The sequence below is a fragment of the Canis lupus genome, chromosome 1 (assembly GCF_011100685.1).
Source record: "Canis lupus familiaris isolate Mischka breed German Shepherd chromosome 1, alternate assembly UU_Cfam_GSD_1.0, whole genome shotgun sequence".
NCBI lineage: Eukaryota > Metazoa > Chordata > Mammalia > Carnivora > Canidae > Canis > Canis lupus.
The window spans coordinates 86,015,161-86,037,370 of NC_049222.1; the positions used below are offsets into that span (position 1 = coordinate 86,015,161).

Here is a 22,210-nt window from a genome sequence, read left to right on the forward strand (position 1 = left end):
AGATTCTATTATCTTCCCACTTTCAAATTTTATATAAAACAATCTGAATATTTTAGAACCAAAATTAATAATCTCTAAATAATCTAGACCAGAGATCAGAAGCTTTTTCTGGAAAGGACAAGATGGTAAGTATTTATGGCTTTGTTTTCCATATTTGTGGTTGTCGCTGCAAATATTCAATTCTGCCATTTCATTGTAGCATGAAAGCAGCCATAAACAATATGTAAAAGAATGTGCATGGCTGTTATCCAATAAAACTTTATTTATAAAAAAAAAGGGTAGCAGGAAAGATTTGGTTTGTGGACCAGTCTGTCAACCCCACATCTCAACAATTGCTTCATTCATCCTCTGATTTGACTATGGTGATATGATTCTATGTAATTTTACATATCTGACTTTTGAGACATGCAATATTCTTTTACTTGAATAAATGAGAAATTTTAGGAAAGCTAGTCATTTTCTTGATGCATATTGAGATGCTTACTTTACTTTACTTTTTTCTGATACCCTTTGTAATTTTTTGTTTGTTTGTTTGTTTCCAGATGCACTAACCAAATGATTTGGTCCCTTATTCTTTACCAAATAGAATTAAATTGACTTAGATCTAGACTGCACCATCTGGCCCAAAAGAACAAAGGTCTCCTTAAATAGTAGCTGCTGGCTAGAATCTCTAAGATGGAGTTTGGTTTTATTTGTAGATAGATACCTTTAGTATAGATGTCAAATGCTAGAGGCAGGAAAAGAAGAATGTGACTTGCCAAGAAGGTTAACTTTCATTGTAATAAGTAAAAAGCTGCCTAGTGATAACTGCCATGTGCTACAATAGCAGTCATCACTTCAAATTCAGTGTGTCCTGTCCTTTATGACATGTTCAGCCTCAATACCTACCCAGGCTCCCAAACTTGAGTGTCCAGAATTTTCCCTTGGATGTTGGTTAAAATACAATTGTCCATAGGACTTCAGGAGTTGGGTCCATCTGTCACCAAGTGCTTCCAGTGATTGTGACATGGCCAGTTAGAAGAAAACATACATGGTAAAGAACACAAGGTGAATTCACTAAGGTCTAAATACTCCCTTACAAGGCTGGTGTGAAGATCAGTGAAAATATATCTGTAGCTCCTGAATCAGACCTTAGTACAGGCTCAGTAGATCTAAATAATTTCATAATTATTATTACAATATAATTTATATTGTGATATGACTATTATTGTGTGCATAGAGTTATGAAAACTGGAAGCATGGGTTTTGTTTTAAGGGTTTTTTTTTATGGTGAAAAAATTTATATTTAGATTTAGCCGCTGGACTCGGCTTAGATGATCCCAATTTTGTGGGCAATATCCAAAGCATCAGAGTCAGAAGCCAGTCAAACATTTGTCGTCCTCTCTCCATCAGGCCTGATCGGGTTGTTGATCTTGGCTACATCAATGTCCTAGGGCTTCTTCACAGCCTCTTTGATCTGGTGCTTGTTGGTCTTGACATCTACAAGGAATACAAGTGTGTTGTTGTCTCTTATTTTCTTCATGGCTGACTTGACAGTCAGGGGGAAACTGATGATGGCATAGTGGTCAGGCTTATTTCTCCTGGGGGTGCTCTTTAGATGATATTTGGGCTGCCTTGAAAGACGCAGTGTGTCTTGCGTCTTTGGAATGCAGGTGATGTGTGGATCTTCTTCTTTTTTTTTTTTTTACTTTTTGTGACTGTGGATGCCTTTCAGCACACCGTTCTCTTGGCTTTCAAAACCTCTGCTTTGGCTTCAGCTTTGGGAGGGGCAGGGGCTTCCTTCTTCCCCCTTAGTGCCATCTTCATGAAAGGCATTGGAAAGTGGAAGCATTTAAACAACAATTAAGTGAGAAGGGAAGAAAGGGACTTTTAAGTCTTCAATACCAAATACGGATGTAGTATGAGAGGGTCAGAAACTGTAAAGAGTTAACAACAACAACAAAAAGTCATAACTGCTGAATCATCAGGTAATCATTAAACCAAACTAGAGACAAGTAATGAAGGAAAGAGGAAAAAAAGGCCTTAATGGCTATTTGCTCTCATGTCACAAAACTGAAGCAAAGACCTGTTTATTATCTGGTTCATCTGGGTCTTGGCCATAGTTCTCTGACTCTTTTTGCCTGAATAAACCTGAATTCAAGGCAATAAAATCAAGAAAGCAGTGGGACTCGGGGAAAAAGGAGATTAGCAAACTGTAGCTGAAGACAGAGAGCCTTTCCAGTCTAAAGAGATTATTGCTCACCTCAATAAATCCCCAGATATTGGTTGTTTGGCCATTTGCTTTGCCCTCGGGCAGAGAATACTGTGGCTTACTTTCTGGCCAGTCCTGGTTCTTCCATTCATTCCTTCATTCATTCAATCAATATTTAATGAGCCTCAACAGTATGCCAGGCACTGTTCTAGGCACTGGGTACAGAAAGGAACAAAGCTATAGATAAAGAACCTCCCTGGTAGAACTTGTATTCTAGCACAGAAAAGCAAGAAAAACCAGATGTGATGACTGAGTAAAAGTAGGATATAAAAGGGGATGTAAGCAGGGTAAAGGAGAGGGTGGGATGTGAGGGGTGGTCAAGGTCAGCTTCCCTGGGAAAGAAAAACCTCAACAAAGACATGAAGGCAATGAGGGCCAGCAGCCATAGTGATAGAGCAGTCTTCGAAGAGAGAACGAGATCTTAGGACAGGAGACTGCCCAACTTCTAAAAAAAAAAAATGGCAAAGAAGCCATGGAGCTGGAGGACAGCGAAAGCAAAGAGATAATTGATAGGGACCCCAATCACTGTAGAGCCTTGCAGCCCATTTATTATAAGAACTTTGGCCTTTGCTCTTAGAGAAATGAGCAGCTTTGCATGGTTTTGAGCACAGGAATGACGTGATCTCATTTAGGCTTTAACAGGCTCACCCTAGCTGCTGTGTTAAGAGTAAACTATAGGAGAGGAAGCGTAGCTCATACCTGCAGTGATCATGGGGCATAGTTCATTACCTCTGGCAACCGCGCTTTACACAGAGGGAACATTTCACTCGGGAGCAGCTGCTGCCCATGCTAATCCCCTCTTGAGCTTGATCACTGACCCTTAACTGAAGGTTCTGACTTGCTACTCAGTTTTGACCTCTGGCCACCATGCAATCTAATTACATGGTCCCAGCCATCCTACTGTTCTCTCAAATTTGCTTCAGCATCCCCCTGAAAAGTTGCACAAGGTTCAATCTTTTTCATCCAACAACTTCTAGAGCTCATTACTACATTAAAAATCAATTGGTAATTAGAAGCACTTGAAACCTACTTTAAGGATAATAAATGTCATATCTTTAGTTTTCTACTATATGCCGGGTGCTGTGCTGTATGGATATGATTAGTTCATCGTCTCAACCCAGTGAGCTAGTGTGTTATTGTAATGTCTCAGTGGTAGAAAATATGCCTTGAAGACATTAAATACTTAGTAAGAACAGGAGGCAGACTTCAATCCCAGAAAATGGTTCGACTACCCTATAATACATAATTAGCTTTGAGATAAATATATCTCAAAAGCCTGGAAAAGAAAAGTGCTCTGCTGGCTCTTATTCACATTATTCATTAATTTAATATATTCTGTTAATATTGAGAGAACAAAGGAAACTTGGAAATTTGAACCTGGTCCTGACCTCAACATGACAGGAGTAAATGTTGTCTAATTGGACACAGTCCAGACTGGTAGTCACTGGGTTAATAAAAAAATTTTTTAAAAAATGAAATGAAATGAAATGAAATGAAAGCTAAAGTGAGGAAAGATAAGAAATTATACATGCATACCTAAATAATTTTGCTTCAATCATTTCCTTGTCCATTCATCAGTCTTCTGTTGTGTAACATTGTCTTACAGTCTGATTGGAGTGCTGTTACTTTCTTGCATAAAGCATCAACTTTAATCTCCAGTTTCAGCTTCTTTCAGATGAAATTTAAAAATAAATCCAGCTGCAAAGAAACATGAAAATCGACTTCTCTAGATATTTATGAGCATTTTCTAATATTTTATAACGTCTTATTATATTACACAACTCCCCCCCTGCCCTCCCCGCCCCCACCCCATAGATTCTATCCAGAGCACTTGTTTTAGGTCTCATGGAAAGAGCTCTCTTTCTTTTCTCACTCATATTTCTTTGTTTTTCATACTATGTGATAAATTATGTAATTTCAAGAACAAACACAAGTGGCATAAACAGATTTGGAAACAAATTTAGCTGACTCTTGGTGCACATAAAACTCTGATGGGGGCAGATATGCATGGATGCGCTAGAACAGTCCTTTTGGCTCCCAGTACTCTGCGATGGGCATCTTCCAGCATTTTGTACCGAGGGAATGGAGAGCATGGTTACTAAACGGACATTGATAAACTGAGCATCTACGGTGTAGCTTATCGATGTCTGGTAATAAAATCTTATTGGGAATTGGAGAACATAGAAACTGTAAAAAGCATTGAGAAAAAGTAGTTAGCATAATCCAATCATTTAACAGCTGAGAAAATCCAGACCTTGGGAATATCTTCCCAAAACCACTTTGTTAGCAGGAAGCAGAATAGATTTGATATTTCTGTTCATCCCTCCCCACATTGAATGTTTCATTTTGTCACTACTTGAGAAAGTTGCTGAAATGGCTGAATTTCTTCTTTGCTCTAGTCCTCTGTTTTTCAAATAATATGCAAAGAAAAAATTCTCTCACCTGAGACTAATATTTTTATTATCACAAATATTAGAAATATTCTACCTTGAGGTTTGCAATTAAAAATAGACTAGTCTTTTTTTGTGTGTGAATTTTCATTGCCAATGGCATACATTTTTTTTTTTTTTGAGATTTCAATGTCAAACACAGTATTAGTTTTTGTCTCTTCCAAACATGGAAATTGAGAACCGACTTTTTCATCCCAATGAATTCACAGCAACTCACATTTGAACATTGGTCAGCAACTAGAAAATAACTTGAAATGGGAGAAAAGGGGGGCTGAAATACTAGAAAGACTGAATAAATAAACAAGAAACCAACCGTGCAGCTGACTTTTCCAGATATTTTGCCAAGATGCCTAGGGTCATTGGTAAATGGTTCTCATATAATACCATAAAAAATATCTAACCATAGAAATGTATCAGAAATTGTAGTTATTTACTTTGCAGAAAGTTACAAGGCTTGTACGATGCATGCTCATGTATATTTATAAAAATGGGTCAAATATAATATAATAAAAGTCTAAAAAAAGGAACTCGGTAATTAGAACCAGATTCCATATTCCCATATTTTTAAAAAATATATTTTCTTTCTGTTAGAAAAACATCTATAAGGAATCGATTTGGCATAAATAAGTGTGTATCCTTATGAACTCCACCTTCAGACTCGGCCCCAACCTTCCAGTAATAACCAGCTGTTTAGTGCTAAGCCTCATGGTTACTTCCCCCAAAGAGAAATGGTGGGTGCTTACAGTCACCTGTGGGGGAGTACTGGTCCTCCCTTCTTGCTGGGAATCCTCACCTGCCTAGGTAGGATCAGACCGTCACTGACTTGGGAGTCACCTGGGTAGTTGTTCTAATTTACTCCAAAGTTTCCGTGATACTAGACTCCACTGGTTCTTTTTTTTTTTTTTTTTTTAAGATTTATTTATGATAGACAGTGAGAGAGAGAGAGAGAAAGAGAGAGAGAGAGAGGCAGAGACACAGGAGGAGGGAGAAGCAGGCTCCATGCCAGGAGCCCAACGTGGGACTTGATCCCGGGACTCCAGGATCAGGCCCTGGGCCAAAGGCAGGAGCTAAACTGCTGAGCCACCCAGGGATCCCCTCCACTGGTTCTTTTCAGACCTCTCTGACTTTCTCTGTTCCCTTACAGATATATTTCTTTCATTTTGTCATTAAATCTTGGCATTCCCCACAGTTTCAGACTTGGCCCAGGGTTCTTCCTTGTCACCCACTCTCTTAAATGATTTCATTCCTGAGAGTGTCTTGACTATTATGCCCTAGGGACTCCCAGATCCGTGCATCCAGCACACTTCTCCCTGGCAAATGAGAACCATGTCAAGCCTCCTTGAACGGCCTCCTTGAATGGGCTCTATCCAAAAGCCTTTGGACATTTCAAATTCCACTTAAGGAAAACTGAACATGGGATTTTTTTTCCTCCTGCAACTCTTCTGTATCCTGTGTTCTTTCTCACTCCTAGAAAAATCAATTACTCAATTCAGAAACTTCTGAGAAATTTCTAGAAATAGAAAATTTCTTTAATTGGACTTTTACCATTGAATTTGGATTTTTACTAGGAGTGTAATTGCAGACTCTTAAGATGACACTAGTTTTATTTAAATTAATAAATTATTGTACTGAACAGGATGACTAAAAGTACACTAATGAATTTAATCCATGAATAGCTTTCCCTAAGCACTACATTACCACTATCACCACCACCACCACCACCACCACCACCATGAGCTCTCCATAATCCCTAGTTTTTTTCTTCCAACTAAAACTTGCAGCAGTGGTCATAATTATGTGTTGAAAATTCCTAATTTGGGTAATCTTGTTAATGCACAGCTACACAAATGCAGCCAGTACCACAGAGTACCTGTGCCTATCTAAGAATACAAAAACCAAACAACTGAGTATATAGGTACATATTTATATTTTCATTCTCCAGAACTGAAAAATAAGAAAAGAGGGAAAGGCCAAGGAGAGTTCCAAAAATAAAAAAGGGATCAGGAAGGGAAAAAGGTGAAAAAGTACTGATACATTTTCCACTTACTCTAATTAAATCTAATCACAGCTGACAACTAACTATTGTGTTGTGGGTTTGTAAAGTCAGCTCAAAGACTCCTTTCCTGATTAAATCAAGTACAAGCAGTACAAAAGTCACTAATGATAAAGCAAACCCCATTAGACTGTTAAAATATAACAAGGATCTTCTTTCACAAATCAGTGTATTTCTATTTAGTCAGAGCCTACCACTCTGAAAATACGTCAGTAATCATTCTTCTGTCTTTCTTGATCTTTTGCTACTTTCTCCAGGGCCTGCAGTCAACTGTGGAGGTGGAACAATGAGGTCTTTCATGTGAAAGAAAAAAAGAAAGCTCCCTGTGTGCAATGCTCTCTCTCCTTTTCTGTGTCCTGTGAACATACTAAAAGAAACAAAAGGGAAGGATCAACACTCTTTCCAGTGGTCAAAAGATATTTTGGAAATAAAGGAAGAAATCCTTGAGAATGGCTTTGTGTCTGTCTGTCTTCCAGTTGACTGTCACTGATGGTATGTGTGAAAGCTTTTCAGTGTCAGAAATCCAAGTCCAGAGAAGAAAAGTGAAACACAGACTTGGGTTTTCTCCTGAAAAGCAGTGAATGACATTTGCTAAGACGACCGAGAGCCCTCGACATTATAGAGGGGAAAAATGCTGGCATCAATGAGATTTTGAATGCTTAGGCAGACAAACATAGACAACCTCCCAAACTTGATCTTACTTATTGCTTTTACAAAATAATTTTATAAGAGGAGCAGTGAGATCCTGGAACTTACATTTAACTTCAGGGTCAGGAGAGAAGCCAAGTAAAATAGAGGGACCTTTGAAAGATTAGAGCTTACAATGAGTTAAGATCTCAGCTGTTCCATGTTCTTCAGAGGAAAGTAAAACCAAAGCCAGACTATGTAGAAGGAGAGCTAGTGTGACCCAAATATCTAATCTCTATGTTGCCTCTAGTGCATAAACTACTCAACAGGCAAAGGACTCAGGAGTCCTTATCTCTGCCACTTTTTAAAAGTACATTACCCTCACTAAATATTTTAGTTTGTTGGGTCTTGCTTTAACATAGTGTTCAAAATTTTAAAATAGTATTCCTTTGTACAACTAAAGAGGTCTAGTGGAATTTTTTCATCATTAACTCATTTTATCCTCACTTCAGCAAGGGTTGGTATTGTGCCCATTATTGATCAGCCAGGAGAAGTGGTATCAATTTGGTTTTGTAAATGGAAAGTCAGAGCAATGGGGAAGCTGAGAGGACTAAGCAAGACTCTGATAGTTTGGAGGTGGTAGTACAGCTAGGACTAAAACCCAGTTCTCAGAGTGTCCAGCATCATGTTAACACATGAATAAATTATATTGAAATAATGTAGAAAGCTACGTTTTATAAGAGGCGGTTTTAAATCAATGTAAGTCATCATAACCCAAAGCAAAAGCAGTTGTCTAAGGTTGTTCAACCACATAATCAATATTCAGCCAAGTGTGTTTGGAATGGAAGACAAATGCTGCATGAACGAGTATTCATTGATAAAGAATTATTTACATCTTCATCAATTTTAACTGAGGACTATATTGAGAAAGCAGGGACCTCTGATGAATTCCATTCCCCCAACACTTTAAGTGTTAAAAGCTAATACCAGTTTTAATATTGTTGATTTACAAGCCATAATAAATTTGTTGGACTGCTCTTCCCTGGAGGCTTGTTTAGATGTGACACCAAAGGAACTAATCATAAAGATTCTCTTTGTTCTGAAACTAGTTGGGAAAGCAGAAAGTCACTACAAAGATAAATACATTTGAAGCATGGTGTATATTTTTAGTATTAGAGTTCAATCAACTAAAGAGCACAAGGCAATGGAGATTTTCCAGGTTGTATATATTTTCATTTTGCTAATATCTATCAAGTAGTTAGTATCCAGAATGCACCATATCAAGGGGAGAGAAAGTTATCAACTGGATTTGGGAAAAGATGTACAGTGAATTGAACACAAGAATCTAACTTTTCTCTCACTAGAAACCCCTGTAAAATCAAGTAAAGAAAGGGATAGATAGATAGATGATAGATAGATAGATAGATAGATAGATAGATAGATAGATAGATAGTTTTTAAAGGTATATATCCAAGGATAAATGGAGATGATACAACAGCACAATTTTAGAAAGTCAGGAAAGCAGACAGATGAGTGTTAACCATAGGGCCATGTAGGCCCAAGAAGGCCAAAACTAACCAGCAATGAGAAAAGCTAAAAACTGACCCAATCTCCATTTCAAAAAACATAAGTCTCAGAGATTAGCAGCATCAGATACCTCTGGACGTGGGCATTAAGGGGAAGTAAATAAAGAGCCAAAAGAAGAAAGATTGGTTGGAGGCTGTAATGAATCAATATATATCTCTCTCTAGATTCTTTTGGCTATTCCATGGATCTGAGCTATTCTCCTTGCCCACCAACAAGAAGATCAGAAAGGTTAAAACAGAGTCTCTGCTCTGAAGAAAGCCAAGCATAATTGAGGATGTGAGTGGTATTGTGAAAATGCACAGATTAAATGAATAACTACCTGGCTACCAGCTTGCTAGATGATAGGCCTTACACTTCAGGGAGAATATTGGATGATACTTCTCTACATATCAACCAAGTGGAAAGATTTAACATGAGTTTCATGGGTTCCTCCAACAAGAGTCCAGACAAATTACAGGGAAACTAAGTATTCACAGGACCCACTCATGCCCTCAGAGATTCCAGAGATTCCAATCAGGAAATCAGATTCCCCCACTCTGAATCAGGAGCAGTCAAGCAAAGATTACCAGAAATCAGAGGAAAAAAAAATAGTATGGAACACAGAAATGAAAATGAACAGAATGAAAGCCTTGCAGAAAACATGCCAAGTGAAGAGAATTTCAAAAAAGTCTCATTTATGTCCCCAGAGAGGATTTTCATAGATGCAGACTGCTACCAGCTAACTAGCAACAATGAAAAAAGAATAAGATGATATAAAAAAGAATTCTGGGGCACCTAGGTGGCTCAGTCAGTTGAATGACTCCTGATTTCAGCTCAGGTCATGATCTTGTAAGTCATGAGATTGAGAGTGAGCTTAGCATTGGGTTCTGCACTCAGCGGGGAGTCTGCTTGAAATTCTCTCCCTCTTCCCCTCCCCCAATTCATGTGAACTGTGGATGCATCTCTATGCACATGCTGTCTCTTAAATAAATAAATAGTAAATAACAATTCTGAGGGCAAAAAGAACTTCTGGAAAATAAAATTTGATAGCAGTGGGGAAAAAGTCAATAGAAGTTTTGAAAAGAACTGATAAGGAAATCTTCAAGAACATTTTGAGGCCAAGAGGTCCCAGAATGAATGCAGAATGTGACAGAACAATCTAACTGTATTCTAAATATATAGAAATAATCTCATCCAAGGGAAATGAGGAGCAAAGATGCTGACCTTAGTAGCACTGCAAACAAATGGAGTCTGTAAGACTAAAGGCAAAAGGAACTACACATAGCACTGAACACTAGTTGATAAAATTGTTTCCCTTAGGGTGCCCGCTAACAATCATGATACTGTGATACATATATACTGGAACTGAACAACCCGGTAGGTGGATGGGGGATTTGAGGAGCCAGTTTTCTCACTGTTGGAGTGGGAATTTACAGAAAAATGAAGGAAAGAGGCTAGAATGATCCACCTGGTAATGGATTAGAGTTGGAGACATCAGCATGAACTCATGTTTGGGTTAATATACATGCAGATGTTACTTATAGAAATATTTATAGATGCATGTATATATAGGAGTTGGTATACACACATTTTCTTGCTATGCCAGCTAAGAGAGCCAAAAGCAATAATATTCCAGTAGCAACACACAGATTTTGGTTCCCAATACCATTCTCCAGTAAAAGGAACCGGTATCCTCAGAGAAATGTCTAATTCTAGGGTTGGGATGAGAAATATACAAAGTAAACCAGAAACATCTTACAGTGATGGAAAGTAAGGAAATGCTCAAAAATAATAAACACATATATATACACATATGTACAATATTGGAGGTAAACAAAGGAGTCAACCAAAACCTCTGAATAGCCAAAGCCAGAACAATCTGAGCAATAAAATAAAAAAGTATTTGATTCTAGCCCAAAGTATAAAATAAGTATTCGAGTTCATACTGTTATAAATAAATAACTGAATAAATAAATAAGAGAGAAGAGAATCTCCGATGCAGAAAAATTCCAAATAATTTATGTAGCTACTCTACCCTCAATGAGATGGAGCATAACTCCAATTAAGTGTGAGCTGTGCATACTGACACCTTTTGAAAGAGTACAGTATGGAGAAGGAATAAAATAGTAACTTTACAGTACATAAACATAAGAAATACTATCTCAGATGAACAAAGTTAACACTAAAAGTGATGTCATGTTAATAGTATATACCCTTGATATGATGTCATGAAAGTGGCACTTTAGTTCTGTGCCTCTTCCCAGAAACCCATAACCCCAATCTAATCATGAGAAAAACATCAGACAAATCCCAGCTGAGGGACATTCTACAAAATACTTGATAAGTACTCTTCAACACTGTTGAGAACATCAAAAACAAGAAAAGTTTAAGAAGCTTTCCCAGCCAAGAGGACCCTAAGGAGACATGACTGCTAAATAGAATGTGATATCCAGATGGGATCCTAAAACAGAAAAATGACATCAGATAAAGAAAGACCAAGGAGATCTGAAAAAAAAATATGGACTTAACTTATTATGAATATACCAATATAACTTCATTAATTATAATAAAGGTGCCATATTAACATACAATGTTTAATAGGGGAAACGACGTGCAGAGCCCATGTACTTTTTATATAATATTTTTAATTTTTCCATTAATCTAAAATTATTTTAAAATTAAAAGTCTATTAAAGTATTTTTCAAATTGCAAGATTAAGTAATAAAGTATTTCAAAAAATAGAAAAAAATACAGAGATAGAAAACATGAGAGAAAAATAATAAGAGCCCTGAGAAGTTCTAGACATAATGTCCAGTGTTCAACAAATGGTGTTTCAGAAAGAGGGAAGAGAAAATAGAGTTAATAATTATCAAACTGAAAATAGAAGAAAATTTTCCAGTACCAGTGAGACTTCAGATTGAAAAGGCCCATTATGTATGTAGTATACTATATGGAGGGAAATAAAACTTAGATTCATTTACATAATTTTAAAATATCAGAACATGAAAGTTAAAAGGTAAGATTCTACAAGCTTCCATGAAGAGATAGATAAATAAAATAGGTTACTTATAATGAAAAGATAATTTGATTGATAACAATTTCACTGAACACTAGAAAAAAAAATCCTCAAGTAAAATTTTTAATCCTAGAATTTTTAACCTAACCAAACTACTAATAAATGTAAGAGCAACTTAGAAAGTTTATCTCACATGTACCCTTTCTTAGATATTAACTTCTGGGTATGTTCTATAAAATGAATTAATCAACCAAAAAGGACGAAGTCAGTAGATCTTGGACAGGGTAGATTCAACATTGGGAAGTAATGAATGAAAATCTTGGGACAACAGGTTTGCAGCCATTCTAAATAGCAACTAGCCCATGTTGGAACAGGAGGATTCCAGGAGGAAATATTCAAGAAAAGAGAAATCCATGTATTGGTAAAAAGCAGACAGTGAAAGTAAAAGAAAGGCAGTTAGAAACCCTAGGAAAAGCAAAAAAATCTAAACAAGAAAACAAATATATTTAAATAGACCATGAACAATATTCACATAATTGTCACAATGCGAGCACTATTTACTGGCATTTATCCTTTAAAATCGATCAACAAAGCACAGAGACTTAATTACAATCCCAAAAGAGAAAGCAAATGTTATCAACCTTAATCATATAAAAGATATGGGTGACAACAGTTAGAAAGTTAAAGGAGTGAGGAGAGCTAAAGAGAAGAGTATGTATGATAATGGCCCAATCTTTCAGAGCAGAAAATTAAGAGATGGTACATACAATGGATAGAAAAAAAGTAAAATATTTATTTACTCATTAAACTTACGAAGTTAACCAATAGAGGAATTAAAAAGAGGCACAATTGTTTGGGAAGCAGAGATGGGATGGTAATGTAAGTACACTAAATCTTTTCCCTTTATATAGGAACACAAATAATCTTTAAAACTTACAAATCAGGAAATAACAGTATAAACATACTTTCAGACAAATTGAGATGATACCAAAATAATTAAAATCCAAAACTGTTAAGAATCAGATACACTTTTCTCTAGGGGATGAGACTCAGGGTAGGGAGGCATAAGGCTGTTGTTCTTTGGTATTATTTGAGATTTTTAGCCAGCAAGTGCAAACATTACTCTAATAAAGATAAGAGTTCTTATTAATGACTAAGATGTCATTCCTGCTGTGAGGATTCCGGTACAGAAAACTGGTAACTAAAATGTAAGGGAAAGAGGGAATAACAAAAGGAGAGGATGGAGAGAGGTGACAAAATATTTATTGAGGGTCTACCTTGTGCCTGTCCATTCTGCTGGATTATTTACATTATCTTATTTCAACCTTCTGCCTTTCCAGTGACTTCCCCTTTTTTCCTCTGAACGATGGAGGCTTGAAAAGGTAGGCAATTTATTCAAGATCACAGAGCTTCATGCGTGAGAGCCCGGAATCAAACCCAGGTCTATCAAAGTCTAAACAGATGTACTTTCTCTTTTAGGAGGCGGTCACCTAAAGGCAAGGGATGTTTGGATATCAGTAAGATTTCTAAGATAAAAGCTGCCTTCCTGCCAGAGGAAGTTATAGCCAAGGGCAGGCAAGTTAACCCACAGATCTAGGATACAGCAGGACAAGGCAGGCTCCAGCCCCTGGGTGAGGCCTTCTCCAGAGAAGCAGACTGCTGAGAGCCTCTTTCTGATGTCCGTGTCCTATCTCACACATTCAAAACTTTTAATATCTGGAGAGATGAATGATTCATCTGAACCCATCCCAGGAGTCATGAAATGTTTCCCTTTGTTGGAGCTAGACACAAGATCAACTAGGAAGAGAGATGGCATCCTGCAGATCCCTACCACAGCCAACCCTTCCGTCTCCCCATTCTACTGCCCTGCCTCCCACGTAGGAGACTTGGGGCAAGGCTAATTTGGTCACATTATTTCTCAGTGGGACCCTCCCTCAGAAATCTTTTTAGGCATTTTTTGGCCATTGCATTATTCTTTTCGTTGAAACATTCTGTTAAAACTTCTCATCACCTCCTGAAACTCTCAATCCCCTTTCCTCTTTCTCCTCCTCTCCTCTTTTTGCCCTCTCTTTTCTCTTCCTCCTCCTCCTTCTTTCTCTTCCTCTTCTTCTTCCTCTTTTCTCTCTCTCTCTTTCTCTCTCTCTCACACACAGCTGGTAATCATGCCTACTATTTCTCCAGGAAACACAGACCACTGCTCTCATAAATCCAACCAACACTCACCCATTCTTCCTTTCCTCCCATGTCAGAAGCCTACCCCTCCTCTCAGGCAAAGCTAACGCCTCTACTTTCACTTCTTGTCCTGTTTTTCTGGAATCTGTGTCATCTCTCTCAATCTCTGTTTTCTACTCCTCCTTCTCCAAGAGCACCTTTCCCTTACCTGAAAACATAGCTAAGCTTCCCCCACCAACCTTCCTTTCTTCCCAGTGGCATTCCTTCCTCCACAGACATTTGTGGAGCACCTACCAGGAACCCAACACTGCACCAGTGAAGAATACTTTCGGGCATGAGGCAGGCCTGGCTCCACAGAGCTTACAATCTAGTGGAGGAGGAGATGATAAGTGAACGGTAAATATAACATTACAAATTTCCTAGGAAGGAAACAAATAGGGTGCAGTGAGAGAAAATAAATGGGGGGTGGAGTGCCCATCAAGTCAGGGTACCCAGGAAAGGGCTCTTCTATCACTTCCATGACTGGACTTCAGGCTATCACCTTTAGCCTGGCTTCTAAGGAACCCTTAAACAAGTTCCCTGCTTACAAATTCCACCTTTTGGTTCTTTTCAGATGTTGCTACTGTAGTTGAGTTTCTAAAGCAGATCAAATCTTGTCGGTCCTCTACTGAAGCCTGCAGTGGTTTCTCAATACCTGTAAGCCCTGATGCTTGACCCCAACGTTTAAAAATGCCTGAGTGGTTAAGAAGAGTCTGTGAGATCATGATATAAACAGACCAGTGCTGTGAGGAATGCTTTGTACTGACTTCCCTCTCCAGAGCTCCCGTGGCCTCATTCGTTTTGCCAATCTCTGTTTTAGTTGTTCTGTTGGAGCAGCCATCCAATGGAAAGCTAGAGCAGTGGCATTCTCCTTCATAATCCCTGAGAGCTCCTAAGAAGAGGTTGAGCTATGGAATCTGCAAAGGGGAGAAGGAAGTGACTAAGACTTTGGAAAAAGGAAGGGTGACCCAGAGCAAAGAAAGAGGGCCTAGGAGATGAGCAGCAGGAAAGAGTTGTTAGGGTGGGCTCCGGGACAGACACAGTACAGCCGCCTCTCTTAGCCTCCTACTTCAGGCTATGGCAGGAGACCAGGTTTTAGCGTTCTTCCTTAAACTTCTATTTGGAAAACTAGTCCATTAAAACAAAATAAAACTAAATTTGTTGAATTTCTCATTTGGTCAAGTGAGTTTCTGGGAATTGGCCATTGCGTGGATTTGCTTCAAGAGTCTAGGGGAATTTGACAGTCGGCTTGTCTGACTGATTCTGCCACAGGGAAGTGAGTTATGTGGGTCAAGTTTAATGCCATGGGCAGAGGAGCTTCTACCCTGCTTCCTTTTTAGTGTTCGGGAAGATATTGTGTCATCGGTTGCTTCGGCATCAGCGTGTGGATAGCAGAGGGTGGGCCTAAATTTAGCTCTCCCAAGCTGCCCCAGAAAGGGAGTATGGAACTCAGTTGAAGGCTTGACTGGGAGCTTGTTGGCAGCTCTCTTGATGAAGCAGATGAGGTAACCCGCCAGTGGTGGACCAGAGCTGGCTCACTGGGCAGAGAGCTCACTGTTGCATTGTCAGAAATTTCAAATCAGTTGCTGAACACAGAAGTTATTAAAAATTAAATTGTTCGACCTTACAATTAAATAGGTCCTATTAAACATAAAGGTAATGCAATATTCAAAACGATCACTCCATAGTTATTTTGCTGCATCTTACTATTATCTTGCTCTTGAGATTATTTACTATTTACTATTACTATTGTATCTGTATGGCAGGTCTCTCCCCAACTCCGCATTCGTCGACATCATCTTAGTAGCTTGATATGCCAAGGTATTTAAACTATAGAAGTCTGCAAATACTACCACTCAGGGCCCCTCCCACCCAAGACTAACTGCTAATTGTTTTTGCAACACACCATTGCCTGTGGTCCACACCGCAGGGTAGACTGCCTGCAAGAGAAACTAGAGCAGTCCCGCCGGACCTGTGCATTGCCAAGAAGGCAGGACCAAGTCAACAAGAACGGAGATGGTCCATGAGTTACACCAGCTACAGGCTTTAGACTCAGACACCAGCAGAACACCCTGGAGTAGCACCAGTCCGCCTCAGTGATCCCCATGCAGGAAGCAGCCCAGACCAGCCATGACGTGGCAGAGATCAGCAAGCATCCAGAGGACACCAAAGACCCCCAACCGCCCTCTGCCACCATGGGATCACCTAAGTTTCACCTTCAGATGCCATCTTGGAAAGAAAGAGGGGAAAAAGCAGAAATCTGAAAAACTGAGCACTTTATCCAACAGAGACAAAGAATTTACCTAAAGGAATGCTTTTCTTTATAGAATTGAAGGAAATTCATCTGGTGGGACTGAAATTGTCCTTAGCCCCTAGGCTGGCCAACTTGGGCAGAGGTGATGGAGGGAGGGTGCTCTTTGGTGAAGACAGACCAGTTAGAGAGGAAAGGAGCTATGCTTTGTTGTTTTTGTACGTGTAAGAACAATGTATGTGAATTCATCCTTGCTGCCATGGTGATATTGAGCTTTTATTAAGCAGTAAGTACACTTGGTATCATCCATATGCAGATGAAGAAATGAAGGCTCAGAAATGAAGGCTCATGTAACTTACACAGCATCACACAGCTAGGACACAGAAGGAGACAGGCCTTGAAAGCAAGGTTGGTATGGCTACAGAGATTGAGTCCTTCTGTCCTACTGTCTGTCATCAGCCCTTGCTCTGGCCCTTCTGTCTGTGTACATACTGCCTCATGACTGGGGCAGACCAGGGAGGGGAGCTTCCTCATGGGAAAGCATCTGGAATAGACAGCCTGGAAACCAAGGCAAGTCAGGAAAGTTATTACTTGAGCAGCGGACCATCAAGACTTTGGGGCCTAGGATAAGAAATGAAACATTATTGGAAAGGAAATTGAGGTCTGGAGGTGAGTGCACCCATCATGAGGAAGGTAAGTGGGCTACAGAGCTGGCAGCTACCAGAGCTGGGGGGCAAGTAATGATGAAGGTATGGAGCAGAGAGCCCGGGTGGAGCCAAATCCAGAAACACTGACCAATCAGTCCGTTCATGCAGGCCCAGCTCATCTGGCTGCCAGAGCAGTGGCCGCCTCATGCAAGATCCAAACCCAGCATGCAACCAGCTTTTCTCCAAAGTGTGATGATTACTCATGCACTCCCTCCCACTGCCCTGCATGCCCCAGGAGTGCTTTCTCCAGCCGCCTCTTATTTGTTTTGAAAAGTGAGTATTTTTATTAGTCTATCAAAGTAATTCATGCAGATAATTTTAGAAATGGACATAATACAGAAGGGCTTATAAGAACAAGCAGCCGTCACCTGGCCCGCCCCCTCCCCCTTCCAAGTTCCAATTCTCCACACTTTGCACTCGACCTCTGTAAACTTCCAGATGCCTCATGCCCTCCCCTAGCTCTCATGGAACAGCACAAGCTGGAACCTGTCCCAAGATTCCTCCCCTGGTTTTATTATCTCAGCAAGAGTGGGAGGAGCCAAACATAAAGGCCCCGAGATATAGAGCTTTGGGGAAAACAAATAGACGGAGGTCCAGAGCAGGCGCAGAAGGGAAGGGAGGGGACCTCCCAGGCCTCTTTTGTCTCACTGATTTCCATGGGCGGATGGATGGTTTCTCCCCATTGTCTGGTGCATATTGTGTATTTTTTTCAGCTCCAGGGAATGAGTCAGCATCTCCCTCCTCCTTTACTTCCCATCCACTTCTACAGCAGCTCTCTAGAACAACCTCACTGACTCCCTTTAACATGAAGAACTTCAAACACCAGTTGAATCCAAAGGCACATTTTTGCATCCTGGGAGAAGTTTGTTCTGGGGCCTGGTGCTGTAAAAACTTAAGAATTCCTTTGTCTGCTGTCCTTAAGGACATCATCCGCGCATTCACTCATTCACCAGACATTTGCTAAGCATCCGCTCTGGGTCAGGAATGCGTGCAGCACGATGGACACAGTTTCGTGTGAACTCTGTACCCTCATCTTGCTGTGAACCTAGAGGGAAAGACAGATGAAGAGTGGTGAGAGGGCTCATGAAAACAAGGTGTATGGAAGCATCTGGAAAGACACTGCCCTGCTGACTGAGAAGTTGGGGACAGCTTTCCAGATAGGGGAATCTGAAGTGAGATTTAAAGGCCAAATCTGAGTTACAGGATCTGCAGAAGGCATTGAGAGCCTATAGGGATGCTGAGTGTGGTTGGAGCAATCTTCCTGTGATCAGGACCCAAAATAGCTTATGGATATTCAGAATATCTGAACAAGGTCTGGTTCCTGGATCAAGAGCCTAAATCCTGATTTTTAGACAATGGCACCTGCTCCCAAATTTGGGAATGTTTAGATTTTGCCTGTTACAAACCAGTTCCCCAGTTCACACCCACGTCTCCCCTCAGCTGCATAAGCAACCCTGTAACAGCAGCCAGCCCTCTCTTGGTTCTTCGGGTCTCCTTGGACTTCTGGTTCAGTTTCCTGCTTCTGGAGGCTCATATCCAATATTTGTCGTTCAGATGCTTCCTTTCTTAGCACTCTAAGGCCCTGGGAGAGGAAGTAAAGGGCTTCTAAGCTGCATTCCCACTATTGCAAGAAAAATATATGAAGGACGAAGCATGTAGGACTCTAGGACACATGGAAGTCCCCCAGAATTCCAGCCAGTCTCCCCCTGAAATTCCACTTTGGTATTTCATCCCTTTGTCTAAATACTTTGGTAGCTATTAAGCTGAGACTCATCCCAGAAGAATAATATTTGAAGTATATCAGTTCCAAACTTTTTTATTTTGATGGAAAAGGGACATCATAACACAGGACAATAGAAAAGTGTACATCATTGAAGAGAGGAAACCATTCCAGTCTGAAAGGCTGAAAGATTGAAATGTCACAACTTTACCCAGGATTAGACCTACCTTTCAAGAGAGAGAAGAGAAAAGAGATGGGAATAGAAGCAGGGGAAAGAGGAGATCACAAAGGCAATGGAAGGAAGGAGCTAAAGGGAAGAGCAGGAATCTGAGCAGGAAGAGATAAATAAATAACATGACACAACCAGGACCACATAAACCAGGACAATTTTTATGGGAAATGTATATTAAAATAAGTACTGAAAGGGGAGAAAGAAGACAAGAGAACAAAGTATGGGTCATACCACACTTGGTCCATAGAGAATCATTTTGGCTTTGGCTGGTTTAAAATAAAGCCAAAGACCAATCAAATGCACCATTTTCTGCTGTCTCCCACACACACCTCTCAGCCAACCCACAGCCTAAGCACGGCCGCTCCAGGAGAGGACAGACTTGTAACTTCCTGAACTTGTTACGTGGAGGACAGTTGAGTCCTATTCCTTGTCACAGATAAAATTAAGTCCCCTTTTCAATTTTTGCAAATTCCTTCCGAATCCTTTTGCAATTACTCCTCCACCCCCCACCCCGCCTCATTTTCTCAAGGGAAACAGTCAACTGAACAGGAAGTCTAACTGTTCTTCATGTGGAACAGAAAAGGATATGGTAACTCTGAGAAAAGAAATCATTGCAGAATTAACTCACAGTGTGAAAAATTCTATATGCAAACACATGCGTTCACGTGCACACACACACACACACACACATTCACACACACATCACCTCTGGAACCTTGATCTTGAAAACAGTATTTCATTATCTATCCACTAAAAAGACAAATCCCGGGTGCCTGCATGGTTCAGTCAGTTAAGTCGTTGGCTCTTGATTTGAGTTTAGGTCATGATCTCAGGGTCCTAAGACTGAGCCCTGAGTCAGGCTCCACACTCAGAGGTGAGTCTGCTTGAAGTTCTCTCTCTCCCCCTCTCCCCCCTCCCCACTACTCATGCTTGCAGCCATGCTCTCTCGCTCTCTCTCAAAATAAACAAACAAATCTTTAAAGAAAAATGACAAATCCAGTTTTAGGCTAGATGAGGATACAAATTTTCAAAATATCTGTTGGGTACACATTGATGGCCCTTCTCTGCAGATCTCATCAATATAGTGCCCAACAGGGAATTGTAGCTTAGTATTATAGAGATCAACCCACTGGTGAGGAAAAGGTCTGTTCAGATTGTTCACCCAGCATTCAGAAGTTAATCTTTCCAATTCACAAAAAGTGTCAGGGGGGAATGTTCTAGCCATGTGTTTCTCCTGACAAAAATAGAGAAGAAAATAATGCTGTGCCCCAGGAGTTTAGAATAAAGCTGATAAGAACACATTCAGGAATTTTTGAAACACCACTAGGGAGTACTTACAGATTTAATTGTAGGTAGTAAATTTGGAAAGCCATGTTGCCCTGAAACCATTATTTATTTTTCTCTGTAAGCTTTGGAAAGCATTGATTTGGAAATATGGATTTATTTGCCCATAGAGTCTTTTGGAAAACATGTTCTGGTTCTTTTCATGGTCCCAGCCTATCTTTCTGGCTTTATATGGGAGTTAATTTCTTTTTAGCATTATATTCATTTCCTCATCTATAGTATATACAAGGTTCAACTACATCTCTCCAGAGTTTTGTAAATATTCCTACCGAGGCTTTCTGGAGAAGGAAGAACTTTAACTCCTTCCAGAGAAGGCTGATTAGTAAGAAGGACTATGGATCAGTTTAGCAAGAAATAGGGGTTTTCCTTAGACCAAAAGGGAACTAGTTTAACAACAACATGTTAAGGTGTGCATTGAAGAGAACTCTTTTGAGAGATACAATCCCTAACAAATTCTGACACTGACTACTAAGGAATACTTATTGCAGGAGATGTTAAAAAAATTATGTTATATTACCATTTTTAAAAATTATTTAAATAGTAAAAAGCTTATAATGATAAAAGTCATAAACTGCACTAGGAAAAAAAGCCACACTGAAGCCATTTCTATCAGAGAAATTTATTGCAAAAATACATAAGAATGGAGGCTCCAATGAGAAATCACTCATTAGCTACATGGCCAGTCCAGGTCCTAGCTCTTCTGATTCTGGTATATGACTGGCTTCCAGGAGCTTAGGAGGAGTAACTCAATGTGCCAGACTACAAACCAAATGTAAATGCTTCATCTTCTTTTGTTCAATTAACAAAACATTTTTAATTTCCCCAGAAGGAATATGGGTGAATTTTCTAGCACTTGATATGAAGTGACCTTGTTAGTTAGAGAACAGGCAAATATGTCTCCATGTAACAAACCACTTTCCTCCTTGTACAGACTCCTTAGTTAAATTCACTGTCACCTGGAACTGTGGCCTTGATTAAGACACAATGCTTTATCAGTTATATCGGATTCTACAGGAGAGAAATGATTAGAGTCATCTTTCTTTAAAGGTTACTTTGCCATCATAATTGAAAAAGAAAAAAGTAGCAAAAAGGAAAGATATATGCAACACAAGTATAAAGTATTAATGTCCTTAATGTAAAAAGTGCTCTAATAAAAATGCAACTGGAAAAATGGTTTTGGGGGGAGGAGGGGCTCTACCCAGCATCTGAATGCCTGTCTAATGCAGACAAGTATTAATGGTATATAAGCTACCACTTTTTACTAAGAAGCCAGAGCGACCAAAGAATACTCCCTTATCCTACTGGTCACTATAGTTCAGGCATGTGGACCTAAGCTCAATCGATCAGGTGCTTGCTTGTACCAGGGACTCTGAATCTTGAGAATGATGCAAAGACAAGGAGGCAAATGGAGAATTTATTCACAGTAGTATCAAGAGTCCCAAGATAGTGACATTGAGTTGTACAGATTTCAATAACAGCATATTAACTATCCTGTCCTACGGCATTAGATTTATTGCATTCTACTGCCTGGCTCTCCTTTACCAAGCCTGGTTCTCCAACTTTCTTACTGATCCTCCAAGGTCCTCCATATCCTTCCAGCAAAATCCATTCCTATCTAGGCTAACCAGAGTTAACTATTTTTTTTTAAGTTTTATTTATTTAAGTAATCTTTATACCAAATGTGGGGCTCAGACTCACGACCCCAAAATCAAGAGTTGCACACTCCTTGGACTGAGCTGGCCAGGCACCCCAAACCAGAATTGACTTTTGCAGCTTGCAGCT

The 22,210-nt window shown here is 39.7% G+C and overlaps 1 long non-coding RNA gene across 1 annotated transcript in view; it reads right to left on the minus strand.

Annotated features, from left to right (window-relative positions):
• Positions 1–242: 242 nt before the first annotated feature.
• Positions 243–22,210, minus strand: part of LOC106559434 — a 77,503-nt gene continuing 55,535 nt past the window's right edge. Inside the window, exons 4-6 of the long non-coding RNA XR_005354173.1 lie at positions 13,241–18,177; positions 3,788–3,949; positions 243–1,916 (exon numbers count right to left, since the gene is read on the minus strand). This is a non-coding gene — a long non-coding RNA (uncharacterized LOC106559434). The remainder of the gene's footprint in view (positions 1,917–3,787; positions 3,950–13,240; positions 18,178–22,210) is intronic.